Source organism: Macaca thibetana, chromosome 14, assembly GCF_024542745.1.
Source record: "Macaca thibetana thibetana isolate TM-01 chromosome 14, ASM2454274v1, whole genome shotgun sequence".
NCBI lineage: Eukaryota > Metazoa > Chordata > Mammalia > Primates > Cercopithecidae > Macaca > Macaca thibetana.
Window position 1 is genome coordinate 73,037,476 of NC_065591.1, and position 26,683 is coordinate 73,064,158.

Consider the following 26,683-nt stretch of genomic DNA (forward strand, 5'->3'; position numbering starts at 1 on the left):
GATCTCTCACTTTGCAACTCCTGTATTTTCTACTAATTGTTTTCATTTATTTATTTTTTCCCTTGCATTTATCCTAATGTTTCTTGGTTTGCATGGGACATTTTAAAAGTTCACAATACTTTTACTTCAGCCTGTTCTCAACTGATACTTAGAATGTAGATTATATTTGCTCGACATTATCATATTTGCCAGTGGTGATATGAGGTAGCATTGTCTCAATAACAAACTGAAAGCTTAAAGGAGATGCTATGGGAGAACAAACGTACTTTGTTATAAACTGGCAACAAGCAGCTAAGGTAATATATAGTAAGTGTTACATATTTTATTTCAAATCATCAGATAACATTGTCTCTGCTATTTCACATGTAAATGATAAAATGATAAAATGACAAAAAATATATAGCTAAGATGTCTGCCTAAATTAAAAATACATGTAGACATTAATGGAAATTACATTTTCTGAATCATAATTAAAATATATATATATATATATAATTTTATTTCCAATGACATTCCCAAGATATTATGTGATATTCAGTCAAATTTTTTTTTTTTTTTTTTTTTTTTTTTTTTTTGAGACGGAGTCTCGCTCAGTCGCCCAGGCTGGAGTGCAGTGGCCGGATCTCAGCTCACTGCAAGCTCTGCCTCCCAGGTTCACGCCATTCTCCTGCCCCAGCCTCCCGAGTAGCTGGGACTATAGGCGCCCACCACCTCGCCCGGCTAGTTTTTGTATTTTTTAGTAGAGACGGGGTTTCCCCGTGTTAGACAGAATGGTCTCGATCTCCTGACCTCGTGATCCGCCCGTCTCAGCCTCCCAAAGTGCTGGGATTACAGGCTTGAGCCACCGCACCCGGCATCAGTCAAGTATTTTAATATTCTGTGAACAAGTGCAAACACCAACAATACCTCTTGAACAACCTGCTAGATGTTATTCATCACTTAAGTAAAGAATACTATCCTTTCTGTTGTATTGGTACTCAGCTAAGTTACACAGATCCATAGGAGCTTCCAGAGAATATATAAATTATTAAATCAGAAAAATAATCTAGATTTCCCTAGGTTTACGTCAAAACCCATAACTTTGCAATTATGGTTACTGTAACTTGAATGATACGTGAATAACAAAAGAAAATACCATCTGCCATTAACATTATTAAATTAACTCTAAAGAAACGTGTATTTTAAAATTAACTCCCAGATAAAACTAACAGGTTCTAGTAACCTTGACAATTATTAATACTTGATTTTAAAATGTATCAAAAAACATAATTGATATATGACTCATTTTTAAACGTGCATGCTGCAAATTTGGCAAACCTAACGCTTTGGTGCATAAAGGAAACAAAACGTCATCCATTCAAATTCTAGAACAAAAATAAATCATTTATTTCCATATTTCTATGGAATAAGGTAGAAACCACATACAAGAATAATGAATTTCAGAGATATGTTCAATTTTTTTCATGAAGTATTAATAAGTTTAAAGAACATAAACTCTAAGCAAATTACGTTGATTATAGAACTTATTGGTTGATAGTTCCTGTTAGGTTAGTTTCCCTATCTTTCCTCTTTCCTTCTACTCATACGAACCTTTGTTTTCCTTTCAGATTTAATTCATGACTGACACAAACATTGACTATAATCCAAATAATTTTTTTTCCACTTTGCAAATTGAACTGTTTAAATTTCTTGTTCAGTGAGCACAAATAAAAATAAAATCTTTATCTCAGTGCTTTATCTGTAGGAAAACAACAGAATATTCCAATCACCGTAAGTCATAGTTCTTGGTTTCCAGCTTTAAGAACCAGAGTGTCAGAATAAACACAGAATCTCTGGTTTCAAAAATTACATCATCATTAAGAAATGCGGTGTCACTTACCAGTCAGTTTACATCTTAGCATCCATCTCCAAGCAAAATGGACACTGAAAAAATAAAAATATACAAACTGAGTATTTTATAGTAAACTTCAAAATCACATTATATTTTTATAGCTACATTAACTCAGCTATGATTTAAATATATGGCATTCAGACAAAATGCATTTCAATCACTCTAAGCAATTTGATTATTTGGAATGACCAAGATTCTCCATAGATAGGCAAATCTGTACAAACACATCTTCAAAATATATGACAAAAGAGTAAACTGTTTGAAGGCATCAACTAGGGTTAAAGTGCATTAAAGAGAAAAAATAGTTCTAATTAGAGTCTCTGACTACTTAATTGTCTACTCAGATGTGATAAAAGTCTATTGTAGCCTTATGTCATGACAGGAGGATTGACACACTTCTCTCTAAAGGGGCAGATAGCAAATGTATTAGACATTACAGGCATGCAGTCTCTTTCCCAAGTACTGAACTATGGTTGTATGTAAGTAAATGGGTGTGTCTGTGTTCCAATTAAACATTCCTGACAAAAATAGAAAGCTCACTAGAATTTGGCTTCAGGCCAGTTTGCTGACTCCCAGGAAAACACATTGAGAATTTCAACTCAAAAATATCAGTCTTAATACTTGGTGGACAATAAAGTATAGAGAATCACAGGAACTGAATTATTAGAGCCCTTAGCTTCAGAATAATCTATGTGATTTAAAATATCCTAAAAATCCTGTAGAGTTCTCAGCCCAGAATGATGACATATGAGATGGTGAATAATTATTTATAAACCTTAAAAACATAAAGTACCTATGAGATATGTACCTAAAGGAAAAGATGAGACATTCTACAGTTAGAGAGTTACACTGTGGTTATGGAGGCGATTACTCTATTTACAATAACTTAAAGTGACATATGTTCATGAATATTCTATTCTTATTATTTGTAGATTTGATATTTGTAAACTTCAGATTGGCTAAAATTTATTTGTAACCACCAAATCAATACTTGTGGCACTTTTGAGGTCATTTGTGCGTACATGCAGAATGGAAAAAATTCTGAATTACCCAACAATGTATCTTCCCTGAGGCTGAACAAGGCAATGGTTGACCTTCTTGTTTCAGCTCTCATACTGTACACAAGTGCCCTTTTCATGGTCTATTTAGCATCACACTTTTCTCATTTTTTGTTTTTGTTGATGATTTTACTGTTAAAAGTAGCTCGGAAGTGCAGTGCCAAAATGCTTTATCCCACTCTGGGCACAAGGAGCCTGTGATGTGCCTTCTGGAGAAAATGTGTGTGGTAGGTAAGCTTTGTTCAGGCACCAGGTATAGTGCTGGGTACCATAAGTGCAATGCCCATGAATCAACAATATATACTAATTAAGATATCCTTACACATAAAACAAAATTATGTATGTCAGTTGACAACAATGTTGTAATCTCGGGCTGGCAGGAACCTAGTCCTGTATTTCCCACAGGAGCAATGGTCCAGTATGTGCTAATTCATGGTGACTTCATAGAACATAACTACTACAAATAGATTTGACTGTGGATATGTGTATGTGTGTATGTACATCTATAAATGTGTGTATATATCATATATCTCCCTTAGAATAGTATATTAACTACATTCCCTAATAGTCCCCAATTATAAATAAATTATTTGAAAAAGCCACCGCTTTTTCTAATGAAAGACTTCTATAGATGATGGATCTTTTATAAGATGATGATGGACAATGTTCTTAACTGTATTATTCCTTCACAATCACTAGAAAGTGCTGGATATTTCAGGTATTTTTAAAAGATATTTCTTCTATTATAACATTTAAATGAATTGGACTGATACCATGAAATTCAGTGTGATAAAAAAGCTGAATGAATAACTTACTTATAAAGTTATTTATTCCAAACTTGTTTATAAAGCTACCTTTTATAAATAACAGTTATAAATCAGCAAAATGCCTCTTTAAAATGAGGATTATGGACGGGTTTAATGTTTAGTGTGAGGAGCAACTGTTTATACCTAAAATGCCACTTCCTCACTAAATACCTCTTCGTTTTTTTGAACTCACAATACCTATACCTCATTACTGCAGACTCCATTGTAATAATCGTTTTACCTTTCCTTGGCTTTGACCTCTTCTTCACCCCTACTCTGGTGTCTGACGCATAAGCAATTCTCAGTGCTCTTAGTGAACTACAATTATGGAATAGTTAGGCGTCACCACATCACAGTGCAGCTTCACGGGCACTTTATGTAGACATATATATGTACACATAATTCATAATATTTAAAATGCAATATTTATCTCAGTATAAACCACCTCACACCAATTAGTTTAACTCATACTCCCTGGGGATTTCTTTTTAAAATTTCAAATCTTCACCTCAGTCTAAGCCTAGCCTAGAATTGTAGACAAAGTGTTGACTTTGGTTAAATAGCAATTCTGGCTCTGCTACTTACTAATTGCATAACATCCAAAATGTTACACAACTTTTCTAATTTTCAGTTTCTTTATATTTTAAGCGTGTGTAGAATAACACCCCTCTTGAGATAATTATGAGGAGTGTACCAGATCTTATATGTTAAAATGCCTGACATGTAGGATACACTTTGCACCTGTAAGTTTTCTTTCTTCTAAGGTTTTACTTATGTGCATATCTTGAAATAGTTCAACAATAAATTTGCGTGTTGTTTTTAATTTTCAGAAGTGTAGGAATCTGGATGCAGCTGGAAGGCTGTGAGTTATCAAAAAAAAGCCTCTGCTATCGGCAATAATTTTTAATGTTAATTAACTCCATCTGGAAGGAAAAGCAGGTGTTGAAATTGATCACTTAAGTACGGAAAGCAAGGCTGTTTACTAAACTCTCCTTAAATTAATTTGGCTGAACTTGTGGTTAAATTGCTTTCAAGTCACTTTTCTATAAATGTCTTATACCAAATGCTGAAATTGGAAAAAAGACATAGACCAAGCAGATTTTAATGAAATGTAACAAATTGGACTGAAAGGTCACCTAAAAATAAAAATTACATTTTAAAAATGAAAAAATGCAATAGTTTTGCTTCAACAGCAGATGGAATTTGAACAAAAATCTAGGGAATTTCCACATGTGGGCCACAAATCATTTGTATCAGATTAATGTGGTTTGTCCAAGAAAAGTTAAGTTTTGGGCTCTTGGCCAAACCTATTGAGTCCTATTTGCCGCCTAGAAATCAGCATTTTAACCACCACCCTGGCGATTTTTATTCTTACTGAAACGTAATCCTTGTTCTAAGGACAGAGAAACATCAAATCACACTAATAGTGACACAGGGCCCTAAATCTATGACAAATAAAAATAGTAGTATTCTGAGAAGGTAAAATATAACAGAGAAACTTAGAAAATATCACTAAGAATAGGCATGCCCAAGTTAAAACTACACACACACACACACACACACACACACACACACACACACCATCTAATAAAATATTGACATAGTGGTAGCATTCATTTAATTGTTTTGCCTTCTGCCATTCCCTAACTCAACAACAGAAAGCCCAGGTCCCTTAAACTTTTTTTTCAAATCTCTCCATAGTCTCAAATCTCTCCATGGTCTGAGTTGATTGTCCACTCCATGTCCAGACCATGGTTTGAAAGCAGGAACCTCAGCATCATCCAGACTACCAGAATCAGAAACTCTGGGGGTGGAGCAAAGTGACCTGTGGTGTAGCAGTGCCTCCAGGCGATTGTGATGCACCCAAAAGCTTGAGAAGTATTGTGCATTCATCATGGCTCAACACAGTTTAGTCAACTGCTGTGAACAAGGCATGAGGATGAGACTGTAATGTAGGAAATATCATAATTGGGTTTCTTGTTTCCCTGTCAAATAGAAAAAGAGATTGCCAGAGCCTGCTAGTGTCTCCAACCATGAAATAAGCAACACTTATTGAATATTTACTATATGTCAGTGCTCTTCTGAGTGTTTTACATGTATTGCCCAATTAATCCGTATACAACATAATATGGGTTTAAATATTATTATCATTTCACATAATGAAACTGAGGCACAGAGAAATAAAGTGACAACCCCAAAGCTACACAACTGCTAAAGAATAGTACCAAGAATTGAACTGGGACGGTCTGGCTCTAGAGCAAATGATTTTTATCACTCTTAGGAAATGTCATCAACTCTCAAACACCACCTGAAGAATTCTTACCCTTAATTAAGACAGACAATAATCAATTTTAGGAAATGAGTAGGATTGATTAACTCAGAATATTTCCAAGATTATGTCGATGACTTTTTCCAACATTTCTCCTTCTTTTGACCCCTTAAAGTGTGACTATCTTAGGCTTCTATTCAAACATCACTTTACTAGAAAAGCCTTTGGTTATGTGAACATGAAGCAAAACATAGTGTATCAGAGCCTAGGTTTTCTTATCTATAGACAGAAGATAACAGTAATATTATTTAACCATATGGAAATCATATGAAATAAAGCAATATATGTGAAAGTACATTTTTAAGTTTTAGAACATTAATTATATGGCTGTAATGTGGTGTTACAGTATTTTTTATATACAGGAGTTTGAGGACCTATTGATTAGACAGTGTCTACTTTAACTGATCTTTTATACCATATTTAGCACTATTTTTATAAACTATTTTCATGAAGTGCTTTTGTGTTAGCAATTCATTTATCAAACCCCAACTATCACCCTCCACTCCACAGTAAAATATTATTTTTTCAAACTTTCTTGACCAAAAAATTAGCCTGAGGTGCTTTTAAGAAAGCTATATTCTGTACTGTCTTTCTGTAAATTCTAATTATTTGGGGCTAGGGTGGGACCTAAATATAGTATCTATATATTTTAAGAAAGATACCAAGTGATTATTATGATGAACTGAGTGTGGAAAATACTACGGTAAACTCTAAAATTATTTTAGATATTTAAAAATACAAAAAAAAAAATCCTTACACTCTTAATTTAGTAGTAGCATAAAGTTTATTTTTGGATGTAAGTATGCTTATTTGTTTATATACAAATGAGGATATGCATAAGAATGTTCTGTTCTAAGAAACACTGCATATTATTGTGTTAAAATTGCCTACAGTATTCAGTACGGTTAACATGTTTTACAGTTTGTAGCCTAGGAACAATAGACTACACAATATAGCCTAGGTGTGTTGTAGGCTATACCATCTAGGTTTGTGTAAGAATACTTTATGATGATAGCAAAAGGACAAAAATGCCTAAGGATTCTTTTCTCAGAACCCAACCCCGTTGTTAAGTGACATATAACTGTGTTTATCTATCAAAATACTTACAGTTAAATAAAAACCAGGTTATCAGTTCTTTACCTCAATATATTTGTCAGTAATGGTAGAGGAGTAATCATTTCCTAAAAGGAAAATATATTTAAAGAAGGTATTCATTTGGATAGACTAGGTTATGATACAGTAATAAATTAGACCCTAAATCTCAATGGCTTACTACAGCAAGTATCTCTTGCTCAATCACAGTACATGTTTACTGAGGAGTAGAAGGGATTGGAAAAATTAGAATGAAGAAGCTACTCCATGTGGTTACTAAGGGAACCAGACCAAGTTTCTACCACCTTCCAGTTACAGCACTTAGAATTTGCCGGCTCTTTGATTTTCAAGGTAGGGGAAAGGAGAGACTGAGAAAAAGCACTTGAGTGTCTCACTGCCTCAAGCTGGAAATGACACATTTCAGTCCATAGTTCATTGGCGAAAACAGTCAAATGGCCCAGTCAAAATGAAACGGGGCTTGAAAGTATGGAGTGATGTCCGGAGCTGCACGCCCCAGCCATAGCGAATAATAACTGACGATTAAAAACGCCTGACCTCTATTCATTTCCACCTTCTACCTCCTCCCTAGATTTACCTTTTTCCCTGTATTAATACCTCATAAAAGATGGCGCTCTTCCTGCTGCTTCTTCACCCATTTTTCCCGCGCCCGCGAAAATTACTACCGGACAGCGCAGGTGCAACATGACGTTCGACCAGAGAAACCAATACCTATCTGGCCACACCTCCACTATGAGATCATTTTCGCCTTGGCCCAACCCCTTCCCCTCCAAGTGTATATAAGGCACTGCATTCGCGCCATTAAACGAGACTTGATCAGAGCACTGTCTTGTCTCCATTTCTCGTATCTCTTGTTCCCCAAATTCCCACCCCCTCCTCCAGGGCCTGCTTCGACTATCCCGCGGGCCAGGATAGAGTGACATACGGAATATTACACAAGCCTTACTATCTCTATCTCTGTCTACTTTAAACCCAGTGAGTTTCCTAAATAATCACCTATCTTTAAACAATTTAGAGCTACCACGTAGTCTGGGGAAAAGACAGGCTTTAATTGAACTGATCTCTCTCTCTCACCCCAATAATTTGAAATTTACTTAAGGCTGTTAGTGGATAATTCATTAAATTACAATGAGTATACATTAAAGGGCTAAGTTGTGTGATACATGCTTTGATTGCAAAAAGTGAACACGTTTTAGTGAGTCAGAGCTTCATGAAAGAAATTAGATAAATTAGAATCATAAGATTTAGAAAAAATCTGAAAATGTGCTGGTAGAGAAACCTTGAGAGGGCCGGGCGCGGTGGCTCACGCCTGTAATCCCAAGACTTTGGGAGGCCGAGGCGGGCAGATCACAAGGTTAGGAGATCGAGACCATCCTGGCGAACACGGAGAAACCCCGTTTCTACTAAAAATACAAAAAATTAGCCGGGCGTGGTGGCGGGCGCCTGTAGTCCCAGCTACTCGGGAGGCTGAGGCAGGAGAACGGTGTAAACCTGGGAGGCGGAGGTTGCAGTGAGCCGAGATCGCGCCACTGCACTCCAGCCTGGGTGGCAGAGCCAGACTTTGCCTTAAAAAAAAAAAAAAAAAAAAAAAAGAGAGAGAAACCTTGAGGGAACTATCAGAAGAAAATATAAGTCATGTTTGTGTCATTAAGATAATCATAGAAAAGAGTACATGATTTACCGACACACTATGCCTCATCATTATAGGAAAGAAAAAAAAATCATTTTTGAGATCCATTCATATGCAAAGACTCTGCTAATGCTTTACCTATGTTATCTGTATTTCTTCACAGCCGAAAATCATTAGAGGCAAACATCATTCCCATTTTACAGATGAGATAAAAAACGTGAAGCAACTAGGCCAAGAGAACACAATTAGTAAACAGCAAAACTAAGATTCAAACCTATGATTGGGGGTCCATTGTTTGTGTGTGGGAATGTTTGTGTATTTTTCCCATTAAGTGATGCTATTGCTAACCTAGACCCTCCTTCACTAACATGCTGCCTTTATGACAGAAAAAGAATCTTTCTTCTATAAAACTGTATTAGTCATTTTGAATGAAGTCATAATCTAGTCATAGCCATATTCAGTGAGCCTGTGGTAACTTTATGAATGTATAACATCTCTGTACTACAGGACCTTGGACATGTAAAACAAATAGGCAAGATCATCGAGGCATATTCCTTTGAACAGCCTTCTCCACCGTTTTCTTCTAAATTGTACAAGAATTGGCAGCTAATTAACAGCTCATTAGCAACATTGATAAACCATGTGACAAAAACAAATGCTGGGCTAACAGAAGGGAGAGAACTTTTCAATGAATATGAAATAGGATATAGGGATAAAAACAATTTGCTGAAACTAGCTTCCTATGCTTCTCACTGTATTTTATGTTTTCTTAGTTCATTCATCCATTCAAATATTTATTAACTACTATGTTCAAGGCAATGTGGTAGTTTTGAGGATGAAAAAATTACACAATCCCTTCCTTTAGGGAGCTCAGGATATATATAGCGAGATGATTAAGGAGTCTGTACAGTTCCTCCTTGTAAATGACCTTCATGAAGCCACAAACAGATCTTTTTAGGTAAAACTTGGCATTATATCGGTGCTTCCCATACATGCACATCTGTGCAGCATCTGACTACACATTTGCTAGACTACTGTGAAAGTGGGCATGAAATCTATGGTTAAGAAACAAGGCAAAACATTTGATATGTATGAGAAGTGGATCTTAGACATGAGTTTGAAGTGTTTAATGGACAAGTTTTCATGTAAACCTGAACTGCTTCTTTTCCAAGTAAAAGCATTTAATTATTTTCCATTTCCAAGAAGGTTCTAACTCCTTAAACTGATATACAAGGTTGTGGCTTATCTTTCTTTTCTCTTTATGCTCTTCCCTCAATCTTTTGTGGATCTCAGAATGTGCCAGACCACATCACACTTGGGCTGCTTACTCCTTTTAGTTTGACACCCTACCAACTCACTTTATAATTCTTCCTCACACATCAAGATACAGGTAACCATTAAATGTAGAAAAAAAAAATCTTCCTTGAACTCCGACTGAAGCTGCTTTGCTTTCTGCAGTCCCCACTATTTGCTTACATTGCACTCATCACACCATGTAAGAGATACCTTATTTGACCTCTATTTCTCCCTTTCAGTCTTTGAGATTCTCAAGAGCACAAGTTGTGTCATCTCTGTATTTTTGGTGGCTAATACTTTGCAAGGAAATAGTAGGAATTTAATAAACAGTTGATTAAGTGAACCAATAAATTTGTGTGCTATTGGGATCCAAATCTATGATGGGAATATATGAATGCTGCACTAATATGTTTCAATTACAGGAGAATCTGTTTTAAGCTATAAGCATTTTTTTTAAAAAGATGTATAAATGTTTTCCTCTTAAATTCAGCAATTTTAATAAGACAGATAAGTAGACCATATAGAACGAATATTTCTATAAATGTCGATTTTTAATGATTGCTCTCAATATAGTTTGTGTATGTTATGATAATATCTTAGTGACATGATTATATCTAGGAGATTCTACTAAAATTAGAGCCTCTTTAATCCTCTTCTTCCACAGATAGCAGCTACCTGAGAGTTCTTTACCACGCGCCTTTGCAAAAAAGCTAAAACTTAAAAAAGTATAATATGCTTTGTCTGAACTTTCTTAAGTGCGGATACAAAAGAAAAAATAAAAAGAGAGAAACAACTCCTAGGTTCAGACAACTAGAAGATGAATACAGCTTAGCAATGGAGCCTAAGACACGCGTGAGGCAAATAAGGAAGTTGAGCCATAAAATGAAAGATTGCTGTGACAATTAAACTGTGAGTACCACAGTGAGTCTACAGTTCTCTTACCTCCCAGTTCGGTGTTCTTTCCAATAAACCTCCTTTCTAATTTATATTTCTTATCTCAGGAGTAACTCTCTTCCCAGAACTGAGAGATAACTGTGGCTATAGGAGTCAGGCCAACTGATAGAAAAGCAGTTGTTTTGAATCTGATTTAAAGTGGCATCTAACTAGTAACCTTTGACACATCTTTTAACTCCCTCCTAATTTTTAAAATAATGACAGCTGAAAAGACAAAGGGTGAAAACTTTTGAGATTGCCAAAATGAGGAATCAGGTGGTCTTAATTTGATAGAGGGTGGTGGTTAACTTGCACCTTGCCTCATGAAGGAGATTAATTTCTCTTGCAAAAAGAAGGAAGATTCTTCGTATTGATATTACATTAACTCAGAGACTCAGGGTCCATTAAATGAATAGAAAAACCAACTTTGGTTGTTTTGGTGGTGGTAGTTTCGAGTGACAGAAAGTAAAGCAGTAAAGAATGAGATATGATTCTATTTCAGTTTAGGAGAGCCATGCCAGATGAATTTCTATGCACATATGCACTTGCCTTCCAGATGTTAAACTGAGAAAAGATTCCATAAGAATTAAAATATTCAGGCAGAAGATTTAAGAGCAATCTCCAGACCCTATCTGTTGGAAAATCGCATATCTATATCTCTATCATTGGTTCTATTTGGAAGAAAAAAACAAAAGCTTAACAAAAAAGTATAATAAATTTTAAATATTCAAAAGACACATATTCTATGAAAACTAACAAATTTTAACAAAAAAGGGAACTTTTATTAAAAGTCAAAATTACACTACCTCTTTCACATAGGATCAGAAAAATAAAAGTTTTTAAAAGTTAAAAGAAGAATGTTTTTTACTTTAAAAAAAAACTCCTAAAACAATAGTCAAAAGTGTCAAACTCATTTAAAAAGAATGCATAAGACATAAAATTACCAGTCTCAAGGAGCCAGTGTGAAGATACAAGTCTAATCAATAATTTAGAGTACTGTCTAAGAAATGTTCTAATATAGAAGAAAAGTAAAAATGTGGCAAAGATTAAAATAAGAGAAAGATAACAGAAGACAGAAAAATGACAGAAAATGTCAGTCTTAAAATTTCAGGAGAAATAAATAAAATTTATGAAATATTTAACAATGATGAAATTGAAGCCATTTCTCAGGCAGCAAAACTATGAATATGTCTTTAAACATTTTGGCCTAAATTACATAGAAATGTTCCATACCAGGATGAGTTTTAAAGAAACAAAAATGTTGAATTTCAACGATAAAGATTTAAAAACACCCAAGCATTAAAATGGTATCTTGAAAAAATATGGAATTAGTTTGCTTTATGCTCTTGTGCATAATTTCCAAAATATGAATTTGTCACCATCCCCTGTGACAACAAATTTCAAAAATAATGGAACAAAATTTCAAGGGTTTTGAGTCTTTACAGGTATGTTCTTCCAAAGTTAATGAATACGGTGCAAACATATACTAACCTATATCAAGTAGTTAGGCTCCGAAAATGTATTTTTTTAAAGATAATTTAAAAATAGTTTTTCTCTAAGATAAAAATCAAGGAGAAAAATGAGTGGGAAATTATGTTATAAAAAGGCAAATGAAAAGAAAGATATAAAATGAGTTTAACTTTTAAGTAAGTCTAAATTTTTAAATATGGGTATGTGATTATGAAACAAATTTAAATTTGTGTAATATGTTTATAAAACACATTTAATATTAGAAATACTGAAAGATAAGCAATTTATTTAAATATATTTTATTAACATTGACAGTTGGGCAGTTGATTAAAAACTAGAAATTCACTTTCATTTGGACATTTGAAGTGGGTTTTAACTTATAGAGTTATTTAATTATTAATATACACCACTATTGTAAAAAACAGAAGTAGAAGGAAACACACATGCCTATGTTTTTGTGCCTGTATGTGTATATGACATTATATACACATGGTCCTGACTTACCATAATTTGACTTATAGATTTCTTGACTTTTTGATGGTATGAAAGTGATAAGTATTCACCAGAAACGGTGCTTCCTGTTTTGAAATTTGTTCTTTTTCTGAAATTGTGATATCCAGAATTATACTCTCTCATGATGCTGGGCAGCGACAGTAAACCTCAGCTCCTAGTCAACCATATGATCATGAGGGTAAAACACTAATACCGTACTGTACAGTGTAATGTATTCAATAAGTTACATGAGATATTCAATACTTTATTATAATATGGCTTTGTGTTAGATGATTTTGACCAACTGTAGGATGATGTAAGTGTTCTGAGCACGTTTAAGATAGGACAGGCTAAACTATGATGTTTGGTAAGTTAGGTGTATTAAACTCATTCCCAATTTATGATATTTTCAAATTACGATGGGTTTATTGGGACTTAAGCCCACTAGAAGTTCAGGAGCCTCTGTATAAGTGCTTACGAAATGTGATGTTTTATTTACTCATAAATGTTAGGAATTTACAATACAGACTATTCTCAGGATAGTAACACATGTCCAATTCTGGTTGATAATAATCAGAGAAGGTTTACTTAAAAAGAAGAAATTTCAGCTGATATTTGAAGGATTAGTACAAACTAAGATTGTACAGTGCAAGAAAAGTATCACAAGCTTCATGATATAAGTAACTTTGTAACAAACGGGCATTTATAGATCCATTTGATTTTCTTACTCCTAACATCCTTAAGCAAGTCATGCTGCCTCAGCCTTTAGAACATATTCCATCCATACATTCTTTGCTAACTCTAGTGCTACCTCTCTCTTCTAGTCTAAAACATCTTTTGCATGTACTATTGCAAATTTAAAAAAAAAAAAAAACTGTTTTACCTGTACACATCTAACCTCAGACTCATTGTGTCTGTATCTCTCTGTGTGTTTATTCCTGCAAATTTTTAAACAATTTACAGGCAAGTTACATGTTTCATAGCCCTTTATTTCTAAATACTTCATATTTTTCCTAAGAATAATGATATTCTCCAACATAATAACCACACCACAACTTCAGTTAATTTTATATAGATACAACACTTTTGTCTAATTTATTGTTTGCATTCTAATGTTGTGATTATTCCCAGTAATGTTCTCTGTAAGCACTATTTCTCCTCCAGTATAGGGCCAGAAGGAACATTACTTCTCACGTCTTTTTAGTCTCCTTAAATCAGAAATGTTACCACAACCTTCATTGACTTTTATGTTACTTATATCTTTAAATAATTCAGCCCTCCATCCCCTCTCTTTTTTTAAAAAAAATAAAACATTCCTTCTTTAGGGTTTGTCTGAGAATTTTTTTCATGATGAGTTTCAGGTTTTGTATCAATGGCCAGGACACTATATAGGTGATATGCCCTTCTTAGGTTTGGCTGCACACAATGTCCATTGACTCTTCACTTGTAATTTTGGCTTTATAATATGGTAAAGGTTGTGGCTGCTTAATAGATATTTGCTTACTGATTATGCATAACCAAATATATATTTTACAGTTATGCAATTCAGATTATCAGGTTTTTTGTGGTCATATAAATTTCTACCATTGAATGCTGTTGTGTTTGTTGTGTTAGAGTATGGGTAGTTACTATGATTGAGGTATTTTATTAACATTATTAACCCTGTTGTACTCTATTGTAGATACTGTGGTGTGGTATCCAGAGCTGCCTTTTGGGACTATGGCTCTTGTTGCCCCACCTGCTGGGGTGGGTGGCTGCTGATGGCTCAAAGCAATTCCTCCTTGGGAATCGCTCTTGGGGAGATAGATGTACCTAAATCAAGATTATGCTCCCTCTTGATGTATGTGATGGTGGGGTGGGGCAGGGCAGCCTCAAACTAATACTGGTGGATGAAGTGTTATACCAGTGAAATATTAACAAAATCCAGGTCTCTCTGTCTTAATTTCAGTTACTCTTAAGGACTACACCAGCTCTAGAATTCTACCCATAACTTGGTGAGGCATCTGCAACAACTTCTCCCTCCACCCAGTCCCACTTCCCTTACTTACCTTACATTCCTTCAAGGTGCTATTCCTAAAAAGCACCTTTCCACCCACTTTGTGAACCCCCCTCCATGAAAACCAACTTTGTGCTACAAGTAAATCTCTAGACAACTGAGCATCTGTTTTCTAAGCGAACTCAATCTAAGGCAGAAAGGAAGCATTCTATATGTGTGCATGTGCTTATTGATGAAACTAATATTGCAAGGAATAAATAAAGCAGGATGTTCACATTCTTTCTTGAAAATAAGTTCCTGTTGATAAGGTATTATCTATACTATTTTCGAGATCAACAGAGGAGAGTTTTACCTTCCTTGATAGGTTTGAATAATAAAGGCAAATCTAATTTATCTAGGAAAATGAATAGATAGATAGATAGATAGATAGATAGATAGATAGATAGATAGATAGATAGATAGACAAGGAAATGGTAGGTATTAAAGTTTCAAAGTATAAGCTTTCACTCCTATTTTATAACACTGCATGTGGAAACTGCATTGAATAAACCCCTTTCAACCTCTAAATGAGTAGAGTGATACAAAGTTTTCTCATAAGCATATTTATGTATTTTCTCATCATCAAACAAGACTCAGATAGGTATCATACTTACCAAAGGGGGATATAAAGCTTGATGAGGTTAAACAACTGGTTCAAAGCTATGTGGCAGCAAGTTGTAGAACTAGGATTTGAACTGGTATAGTTGGCTTCAAAAATCTTAATCATTTACAATGTCACTACTTCAAAATATAATTTGCTAACTTCTTAAATTGCTGGAAGGAGGGGAGAGTTCAAATCTCATCCATAGTATTTCAATTCATAAATGATTACTTCCTCTGAAGAATCCAGATAAATATTCAATGTAGTATGAGAGCTCTGTAACCAGAGATAACTTGGTTCAAACTTGAACTTTGCCTAAGTAGCTGAATGACTTTGGATAAATTACTAGCCCTATCTAAATCCGTAATTCTTCATCTAAAAATCAGAATGATAATAATCTAGAGTTTTCTTCATCTAAAAATCAGAATAATCATCTAGACTTTTTGTGGGAATAAAACATGTTGATGAATTAAAATGCTTATTAGCATAGTACTTGGCACATAGTAAGCACTCAATAAATGTTAGCTGTTATCACCATACCTACCTAATCTAGGTAAAATTTGGAAAAATGTTATCGAAAGATTGTTTGATTCTCTGTTCTCTCTTTGTATTAATATGATATTTACACATCTCAACAAATGACAAGGTATTTCAAGGTCAACCATTTAACAACAACTCATTAATTATATTATCCTTTTAGTAAATCATTATTGGAACAAATCATTAGGTGACCTTTTCAGGTTACCGCAATCCAATAAAACTTACATTAGCCAGTGTTTCAGGAACATTAGTCTAATGTGCTTTCAGAGATCACCTTCTCTGAGCAGTATAATAAGTTTGTGTAAAAAGCATAAAGCATGTAATACATAATAAAATTTGGACTTTAATGAACCATCTTGGCAAACTGACTAGTACTATAATTCAATAGTGAGTATTCCTTAATTAATGAATTAAAAAAGTCAACAGCATGCCCTAAATGCTACAATTGATTACAGTTTCACTTATTTTCTATTTTTACTATATTCTCCTGATTTGTTGAGCAATAGACAGTGAATCTTAAGTGACCTTGGTAATGAAAAATAAAGAATGGGTGCAACTGAAAAAGACAGCACAATTAGTAAGTTGTGTAGCTTTCAATGGATACTTTTTTCCTGACAATATTAGTGATTTTGATTTAAATGTGAACGTAAATTGACTCAGGTGTTTTTCTTAACTATACCTCTACTGGGTGTATTTTTTTATATATATATATATATTTTTTTTTTTTTTTTTTTTTTTAAATCACTAACCCTCTGGATTACACTCAACTACATACCAAAGCTGAAACATTTCAGGAACATTAAGTCAGTAGATCATTTCAAAGAATAACTTCACCACTTCTCTTCCTATAGCCTTTGAAACTAGTTTATTACAATGTATTGTAATTATGTGTTTAACTCTCCTTCAAGGCCCCGTAAGTCTCTAAGGAGAAGAACTTTCCATAAATGTGTGTGTATTTTTCTTGATAGTGACTTAGAAGATATTGAATGTATGAATGCAGATGAAATGAACATACGACAGACCATACGATAAATAGCAAGTAAAAGTTCTTCATTTGGGTTAAAATATTTTCCTAACAATGTATTCTAATTTTCTGAACTATCCCCAGAAATGTTAGCTGTTAGCATATTTCGACTACTTTTAGATGTCCTAAAAGGAACCATTATTTTTTGCAATAATAAGAAACTTTTTATAAAACACTGTCAATTTAACTATGACGTGCCTTCATTACTAAGACAAATTCAAATTTTAGTAATGTAAAATTTGGGAATAAATGCATCTTCGTATTAGTACTGCTTTTTTGGCTTTTATACTTTTATGTGAATACACTTCATGTAAAATTTTTCTTTTGCTAGAAGAAAATTTAAAAAGAATATAACAAAAAGTTTACAAACCCTTAATAAAAAAAAAGACTTAGAAAGAGGCCACTAAGGAGATTACAGATAAGTCTCTACTCTTTATTTATTTCTTTTTTTAAAGCTAGTTCTGGCAAGCAAAAATTGTCAGGAACATTTGTGGAAGAAATTGAACTTTCTATTTCAGTTAGACTCAGCCACTGCTAGAGGAAATATTTTTTCCTCCAGGGTTGGTATAAGGAGCAACAGCATGGAAACAACATTAGTAATAACTATTTCAAATCCCAGATGTTGTAGGTATTGTATAAGGGAAACAATTTCTTGCAGGAAAAAATAATTTTTAGGCAAATTTATTTAAGTTCATTTACATTGGTTGTAACTAACAATAGCTACAACTTGTGAACTGTCGCTATTTTCTAAGCTAGCTATATATCAATGCTTTCTACAACAAAAGAAATCATGTAAGCATAGATAATTCATAGAGACTTACAGTTTATTATTTATATTTTAAAGTAAATATAGAGAGATCTGCATATATTTAGAAGAGTTAGTATCTTTTCTGTACTTTCGGTATCAGGAAACCAATTAATGGTGAATTTTGAAGGAAAGAATCACCTTTGGAAAATCCAATTTGCCTTGACTTTAGTCCTTAGCTTAACACAATTACGTTATAACCCACCAGCTGTTTTAGAAATTTTGGAGGTAATTTAGTGCATTACATTGAGATAAATAAATGTCTGAGCCACTGCTTCATTTTCTTTTACATAAAGTGGGCCTTATTTTAAAGGGCAGCATTCTGGTTTCATCCGTTTCCTTCTTGAAGAGAAGAGTTACTTTATCTAATTCCATGCTTTGTCATGATAAACCTTTGATAGCCAGGGCTTAAGTTAATAGTTGTGCAGCCTTCTCCAGAGTCATGTTTCTCATCTATAAAAAAAGGAGACCTTCTCGTCTCCAAGCAATATGATGGAAATGAAACAAAGTTATGAGGTTCACTAGGACCTTGCTCCTATCTCTAACCATCTTCTCTGTTAGCTGATCACAACGGCTAGTAGTCATGTAACTGAACCCTCAAAACTTTATCATTATCACGTTTTTTTTTTCTTTTTTTCCTAGGAGTACCCACTAAATTGCCTAATTGTAAACATCATAAGTTTTTAATGGAGGGATCTTTTTATTTTAATATTTGCTAATATTTGCCTTCTCGACAGTCCTTTGCAGTGGGCCTCTCCTGACTCTTGTTTTGCTAGTTCATGTCTGTCCAGCAACCTCAAGTGAAAGTGTTGCTATCTATATTTGTCAGAAATTGAAATATCATGAGTCTCCTTTTATTAGCAGAGCCGATTATGTTGCCTCACAAGGACTTGACAATACTTTATAACTCTCACTCTGCATCCAGACATAGTAGACTTTCTTATACCTTTTCTCTCCCCTGTGATAAACAAACCCAAGACGGGACTTGCCTTCTTGTTGTATGACCACACTAATGCTCACCAATTTCTTCAATTTGCAAATAGGTAAGCTTAATAGCCTGGCGGTACCAGTCCCAATTTTGACTACCTGGCAGTGTAGATTAAATGAGATAATAAATACAAAGTGATATGAACAGTGTCTGGTCCATAGAGTGCTCTCAGTAAATGTTTGCCAATATAATTATCACTGGCAAGAGGATTTGAGTGTATACCATATCTCAGACCTATTAGATTCAAGGAAGTAAGATGAGAAAGGGCTACTTAGCCTTCCAAATATAAACCTTATGCAGTTGCAAACCTTACTAATGTCACTAACACTTCATTTCTCATCTGGCTTTTGTCTTTTTTTTTTTTTTTTTTTTTTTTTGAGACCGAGTCTGGCTCTGTCGCCCAGGCTGGAGTACAGTGACCGGATCTCAGCTCACTGCAAGCTCCGTCTCCCGGGTTTACACCATTCTCCTGCTTCAGCCTCCTGAGTAGCTGGTACTACAGGCGCCCGCCACATCGCCCGGCTAGTTTTTTGTATTTTTTTGAGTAGAGACGGGGTTTCAACGTGTTAGCCAGGATGGTCTCGATCTCCTGACCTCGTGATCCGCCCATCTCGGCCTCCCAAAGTGCTGGGATTACAGGCTTGAGCCACCGCGCCCGGCCGTTGGCTTTTGTCTTTAAGAAGATAGTCCTGAAAAACATAGTCTTCTTAGCCTGGAACCTAAAAATAGGTAGATGGTAGAAATTTCAGACACCAAAAATTCTAAGAAGTCTTAACTATAGTGATTATTGTGGAATTCCAAACAAATATTTGGAAAAAGTATCCCTAGACTTTATTAGCAAATAAAGATTGCTATGATCCATGGTAACTACTCAAAAGTTGCCAGACCACAGCTTAGTTTTCATAGTTAAGTTTTGATAAGAAAAAGAGGAAGGATTGATTAGGCATAACTTCAGGTGATGGTTCAAAAAGAAGTCACAACCAACCGGAACAAAAAATAAGACTTTGGCCAAACTCAGACCATATGTCTCTTGGTAGTGGAGAGACAATCTAAGAAACTGTAACAAGAGGTAAAGAAAGATGCCTAGAAAACATACAGATTACATTTTTGCCTACAAACAATACTTGTTTCACCCCACATACATTTCCATACAGTCATGATACAGTGAATCATCTGGTTGCCTCACTCCAGTATGAAAAACAGCCAAACTGAAAAGCTTCATCTCTGCTTAGGAACACGAGTAATAAACACAGACATGTCAGCTACCTATTTTTCATTGAAAGAGGCCCTGACCTGAACTGAGACAGAATTAAACAATGAAATAAAATACTATGAGACTGGATGGTATCCATTTTTGGGGTTCTATGTATTACATATAGTTTTATATATGGAGAGATAATCTATATATGTATATCTGAAGTTGGGAGTCAGGAGAAAAGTGTATTTCATGTGAAATAATATTCTAGAATAAAGGTTCCACTACTTACTAGCAATGCTGCCTTAAGCAGACCATTTAATGTTGCTGAGTTCCAGTTTACCTACCTGGAAAGTGAAATTGTTATCAGTCATTCTTCTTACATTTAAATTGTTCTTTCAATTTGATACTTCAAATAGGGTAATGCATAAGAAAGACCTGTGTATGCTGAAACACAGCATGTGTACGGAAGGGCTTATTAACTGTAAAGTCATATGACAAACAGCAAAGTTAAACTTTCTAGATGGTGTTGCACCAAAGGTGCAGGCATCTATCTCTTCCCCAAACACTAATCTCATTTGTAGTACATAATTGCACAACTCGGAAAGAAACATGTTATGAAAATCCCAGGTGGTTTCTACTCACCTTCATGAGTTATTTCTACAGTTGCAACAGAAAATGAATTGTTAATGTGTGTACTGTAAATAATTGCATAAATAATGACTGTGCCAAAGAAACAACCACTATCCATGCACATTTTACAACAGTCAATTCCAAGTGTAAAATGTTTGGCAACTTAAAGGAGGAAGTTGAACTTGTTAATTTTCTACCAAGAAGGTTAAATAGAAAGGAAGCAATTCAAACATATGTCAGCAACAGGGCTTCCTGGAATTTAAAATCCCCAAACAGCTGGTGGAGAGAGAGCCTACTGTTGGAGAAGCATCAGGGCTGGGGAGGAAGGGAAGAAAAGAAATGGGAAAGAGAAGGAACTACAGATGTTTTCCTAGAGACTTGTTCAATTTTTCTGTCAAAAACTTTTTCAATTAAGATTGGAACTTCTGCTACAATGCTACAGCTAACATTTTCTGAAGACCAATTTTATGTTAGACATGGGTAGAAATTTTATATGTGATTGTCTCATTTAATCTCCACAAACTGTGAAGTTAGTGCTATGATTCCCATTTTGTAATTAAATAAACTGAGTTTAGAGGCATTAAACGATTTGACCAAGGTAGTTTATAGAATCACGATTCAAATCTATTGCCTGTCTGACTTTGAAGCTAGAATTCTTTGCATCACTTCAGAGCATACAAATACAGAAGAGTCAAAAGAGACCTTTCAATGTGTAAGAACTCTACACTTTTTGTGACACACATTCATGGCAAACCAATCGGGATGTATGTTATATTTTATATGAGGTTGAACCATATGAAATTACCAAAATTAGACCATCTTTGTCCACCACAATGACCGTTTTCTATAGTTCACCTTAATATATGCACTAAATCATTCTGCTTCTATGCTCCAATCCAAAACGTGTTCTCTCCACTTTTACCACCTAGCCACTCCTTAGTCTCTTACTCTATTCTTCACCTGTCAAAAATTATCTCAACCTTTTCAGACTGAACTCAAATATCATTTCTTTCTTTAAGTCATCCCTCAACTTCTTTAATGAGAAGATAATCTCAATGATCCTAAGTAGGAAATGTTTTCTGCCTCCTTTTAAGGTTCTTGATCTGAACTCTTCTTAAAATATTTTTCTCTTTTGACTTAGAATTGTCAATATTTTGGGCTTATATTTAATTATTTCAACAATTCCTTGAGTTGGAAATTACAATCTCCTTGAGAGGAAAGACCAAAATGTTCATCATATTTCAATTACTTAATACTGGAACCATAGTATAATAAAGATATATATTATCAATGACATCAAGTTTAAACTATGTTTACCTGAATCTTATCACTTTTTGCATAGCTTTGAAATTATTTATTTATAAATTGCACATTGAACTTTAGAACCCTAAATGCAGGAACTTTGTGTTGCATATCTTTGAAGCATCTAAACCTATCCCAAGGTCAAGTATATAATTTGTGTTCAGAGAATACACATTCCATATACAAGGCGCTTCCTTGTCCCAGTCCTAACTGCACCCATTAACTAGGATAAAGTTAGCTTTGGTTCCTGTTTACTGACTTTGCAAATACTCTGGTGCTATACACAACCTCCCTTGATGTCTCCTACGGTGCTATGTGTTTTACCAGTTAACTATCTAAGAAAGTCTTATAAACAGATGGCAAAGGTCTTTATTCAATCTTTAAACTTTGGAGGCATAATTTTTCAAATAATACATTTTAGCCCATCATTATTAACCTGTCCACCTACTTATCTGTGAGTGAGGACTCCATATCTTAATTCATGGCTTCTCAATTTTAAGAGCAATAATTAAATTGCCAGTATGTTAATCCTACAGATGTATAACATTTTAAAAATAGGAAAAGACAATAGTACCCACAATGTTCCATGTATTTAATTAGATGTTTTGCATCTTAATTCACATAATACTTAAAATCATTCTATATGTGCCACACTGTTAAGCCATGTTAACCATGGAATATTGGCATACAAGAAGGTAATAATGTAGTCAAGGCCATATAGTGAGCAGTTGGTAGAGCTGAAATCCACAGCAATTTTTTTTTGACTTTATAGTTCATTTTTCATTTACTTCATAATATTTTCTGAGATAATACAACAAATTCCATGAAAAAGGCTGACTCTAAACACTTTGGGTATTTTGATATCATTGTTTACTCTTTCAGTCATGTGTTCTCACACCACAGTCATTAAATAATCAGTATAATTATTAAGAATCAAAACACTGTGATAGAAGGGAAGTAACCAACATTTTCTCTTTCCAGAAGGTGTCATAATTGCTACAAGAGTTTGCTTATACATTGTTTGCTATAATCGTCAAAATAATCCTTGGAAGTAAATACATACAACTGTCTCCATCTGAATCTCAAATAAGCAAAGAAGAGCTCAGAACTTAATAACTCCCTTAGGTCAACAGCCAGTAAGTGAGAGAGTCTGCACACAGCTCCAGGTCTAAGTGACTTCAAATCCATACTCTACCCCAGGAGGCCACGTGCTTGCTCTCTAAGAGCAATGAAAATTCTTCACTATGGACAAGTGCACATTAGAAATTATTATGCAGCACAGTGAACCATCGGATATTCTATTCCCAATTCCAGGAATCTGCACATCATAGGGAAGGGTTTTAAAAATTATTTTGTATATTTACTTGCTTTGATTTTTTTAAATCAAAGCCATTGCCTGCCTAACACAGCCAAATATTTTGCATAGAGATGTTAAGAACATTGACTGACTTGTAAAGATCCTGAGCAGTAAAAATTCTGAGCATCAGAAACGGTGAACATTTATAATATATTTATTTTGTTACTTATTTCTCAGAATGCCTATATATCCAGGCAAAATGCTAAGTACTGATGCAATGGGCAGCTTTAATGTATGGAGTATGGATTCTCAAGGTCACCCTATGTAGCTCTGGATCTCAAATCTGGATTAGCATGAGGACCATTAGAGATTTTTGTAAAAATACAGCTTTTCAGGTCCTATGATTGATTTGGAATCTTTGGAATACAATACAGTTATAATAAATAATGGCTATAAAAAGGATTTTGCCATTAACAATGGCATGGAGGATTCATGTTATGTCATTTTTGCTGAGCTAGAACTGTACTTCCCAGAATTTTCTCCTTCCATGCATGGTTCCTGCTTAGTTTGGACACATTTTACAGGTGACTGGGAAGAAAGGAGAGAAGCAGCAAGCATCTTAGTTTTACCCTTAAAAGGTCAGTACAGGACACAAGGTCCTGGTGAAGCTCACATATCTATGAGCTATATGCTAGAGATTTAACCTTGGTGTTGTGAGGCAACAGCTAGGCCTAATGAAACTCAACTTTCTATTGCATTTCTTCATTCAGCCTCTTTGATTCCTGGACCAGGTGCATATTATGCTCTGTGATGAAGGACATCAACAAGTTTCTTTTGCAGAATACCCCCAGCATTAAAATTGGAGTTTGGAGGTGGTAAGAAATCTAGAAGTTCCAGTTCAACTTTGAAGTTTCCAGTTGCTTCTGCTTCCAATACTTCATGTGCATATTCTATTCTGAATTGTCTACCATATCGACTTTAAATGGCAACAAGAAGACAGTGGTATTGCATACATTGTGTAGCCAACTTCCACAAGAGCATATTTCAAACACCTATAATGTATCTGTTATATGTATTAGTATGTGTGTATATGTGTGTGAATGTATATATACATAATCATGCATGCATACATAGAGATGAGGATAGAGCTATGTATGAGTATATATACACAGATATAGATATACAGTCATTCACTCTATAATGACATTTTGGTCAAAGATAGATTTGATATAAGATGGTGGCCCATAAGATTATAAGGCATTTTTACTGTAATTTTCTGTGTTTACATACACAAATACCATTGTACTGTAATTGCCTACAGTATTCAGTAGAGTAACATGCTTTATAGCTTTGTAGCCTAGGAGCAATAGGCTATATCATAAGCCTAGGTGTGTAGTAGGCTAAACCTAACCATCTAGGTTTGTGTATGTATACACCGTGATATGTGTAGCCCAATGAAATCACCAAATAATACATTTCCCATAGTCAAATCTTTAAGTGATTCATGATTGTATATACAAATATATAAACATACATCCACCTATCCATCCATCCATCCATCCAGAAGCATCTTAATGGCTCTACTATTCTGATGCAAACTTGAATGTCCTGGTTCATGAGAAATCTGGGTCAATGGGGTAAGCTCATTGACACTGCTATTAAAGGAGTACATTAAAAAATCTTGAAACCATCTTTGCTTCACTTGTTCGGCTACTTATACATAAGAACTGTTAAATGTGGCATATTTCCCAAATACCTACTGTCAGTGCCTATTACAAATTCTTTTTTTTTTTTTTTCTTTTGAGACAAAGTCTCACTCTATTGTCCAGGCTGGAGTGCAGTGGCACAATCTCGGCTCACTGCAACCTCCGCCTCCTGGGTTCAAACAACTCTCTTGCCTTAGCCTCCCAAGGAGCTGGGATTACAGGCATGTGCCACTATGCTCAGCTAATTTTTGCATTTTTAGTAGAGATGAGGTTTCACCATGTTGGCCAGGCTAGTCTTGAACTCCTGACCTCAGGTGATCCACCCATCTCTGCCTCCCAAAGTCTTGGGATTGCAGTTGCCTATTACAAATTCTTTTTTTTTTTTTTTTTTTTTTTTTTTTTGAGACGGAGTCTCACTCTGCCGCCCAGGCTGGAGTGCAGTGGCCGGATCTCAGCTCACTGCAAGCTCCGCCTCCCGGGTTCACGCCATTCTCCTGCCTCAGCCTCCCGAGTAGCTGGGACTACAGGCGCCCGCCACCTCGCCCGGCTAGTTTTTTGTATTTTTTAGTAGAGACGGGGTTTCACCGTGTTAGCCAGGATGGTCTCGATTTCCTGACCTCGTGATCCGCCCGTCTCGGCCTCCCAAAGTGCTGGGATTACAGGCTTGAGCCACCGCGCCCGGCCCCCCCATTACAAATTCTTATAGGAAAGAAATAATTCAAAAGTAAGAAATCTGTGAATGGTAGAGGTACTCCCAGGCCCAGCACCCGCAGCTAGTTTCCTCTCACATTTCTGTAGTCTTGAGCAACCAAAACAAAATGCAGGACCTACGCTGAAACCTGAGTTCTGCTACCTGAGTTAGCTTGGTGACTTATGGCAAAACACTCAGCTTCTCTAAATCTGTTTGTTTTTGATCTTTAGAACCACATGTTCTTGGAACCTCAAGAAGAGAGTTTACCCAACTCACAGGTATTTCAGGGTACAAACCTATGGCTGGGTTAAGCTTTAAAAGATCTTATCTGAGATTCCTTGTAGAACAAAGTTCCATGAAAGCCAATCTAAAAGTCCTATGTAGAAAGAATTATTCTTGCTGCACTTTAAGCAAATAAGCCAAGTATAAGACTAAAGTCTATTTTGTAAAGAACACAGCCCTATCATGATTTATTTTTAACAGAAATTAGGACTAGAGAGAGAGAAATTAGGTTTCAAAACTTATCATCATTAGATTCTAGATTCATTAGGTGTTTTTAAGTTTTCGTCTACATTTTAGACTAACCTTGCTTATTCCTGTGAACCAACCAGCAATCTCCAGCTGCGGCAAAGACAAAACAAAACGCGATGGGTAATGTAAAACTCTAGATCAATATTCTAGTTCTGAGCAATGATCCTGCAAATCTTGCCAGGTGATGGGAATAAATAGGATGTCCATCACCCAGAGGTTTCCTTTTTGGGAGAGTAAGACAACAGGGACTAACCAAAGCCAAGCCCCATGCACTCAAATCTTAGCAAGTATAACTATAGGCACCAGTTACCTGGGCATGT

The 26,683-nt window shown here is 35.1% G+C and overlaps 1 protein-coding gene across 1 annotated transcript in view; it reads right to left on the bottom strand.

Annotated features, from left to right (window-relative positions):
- Window positions 1-26,683, bottom strand: part of TENM4 (teneurin transmembrane protein 4) — a 3,098,737-nt gene that overhangs the window by 2,684,046 nt on the left and 388,008 nt on the right. Inside the window, exon 2 of the mRNA XM_050757454.1 lies at window positions 1,880-1,923. The gene's annotated coding sequence lies outside the window, so the exon portion shown is untranslated. The remainder of the gene's footprint in view (window positions 1-1,879; window positions 1,924-26,683) is intronic.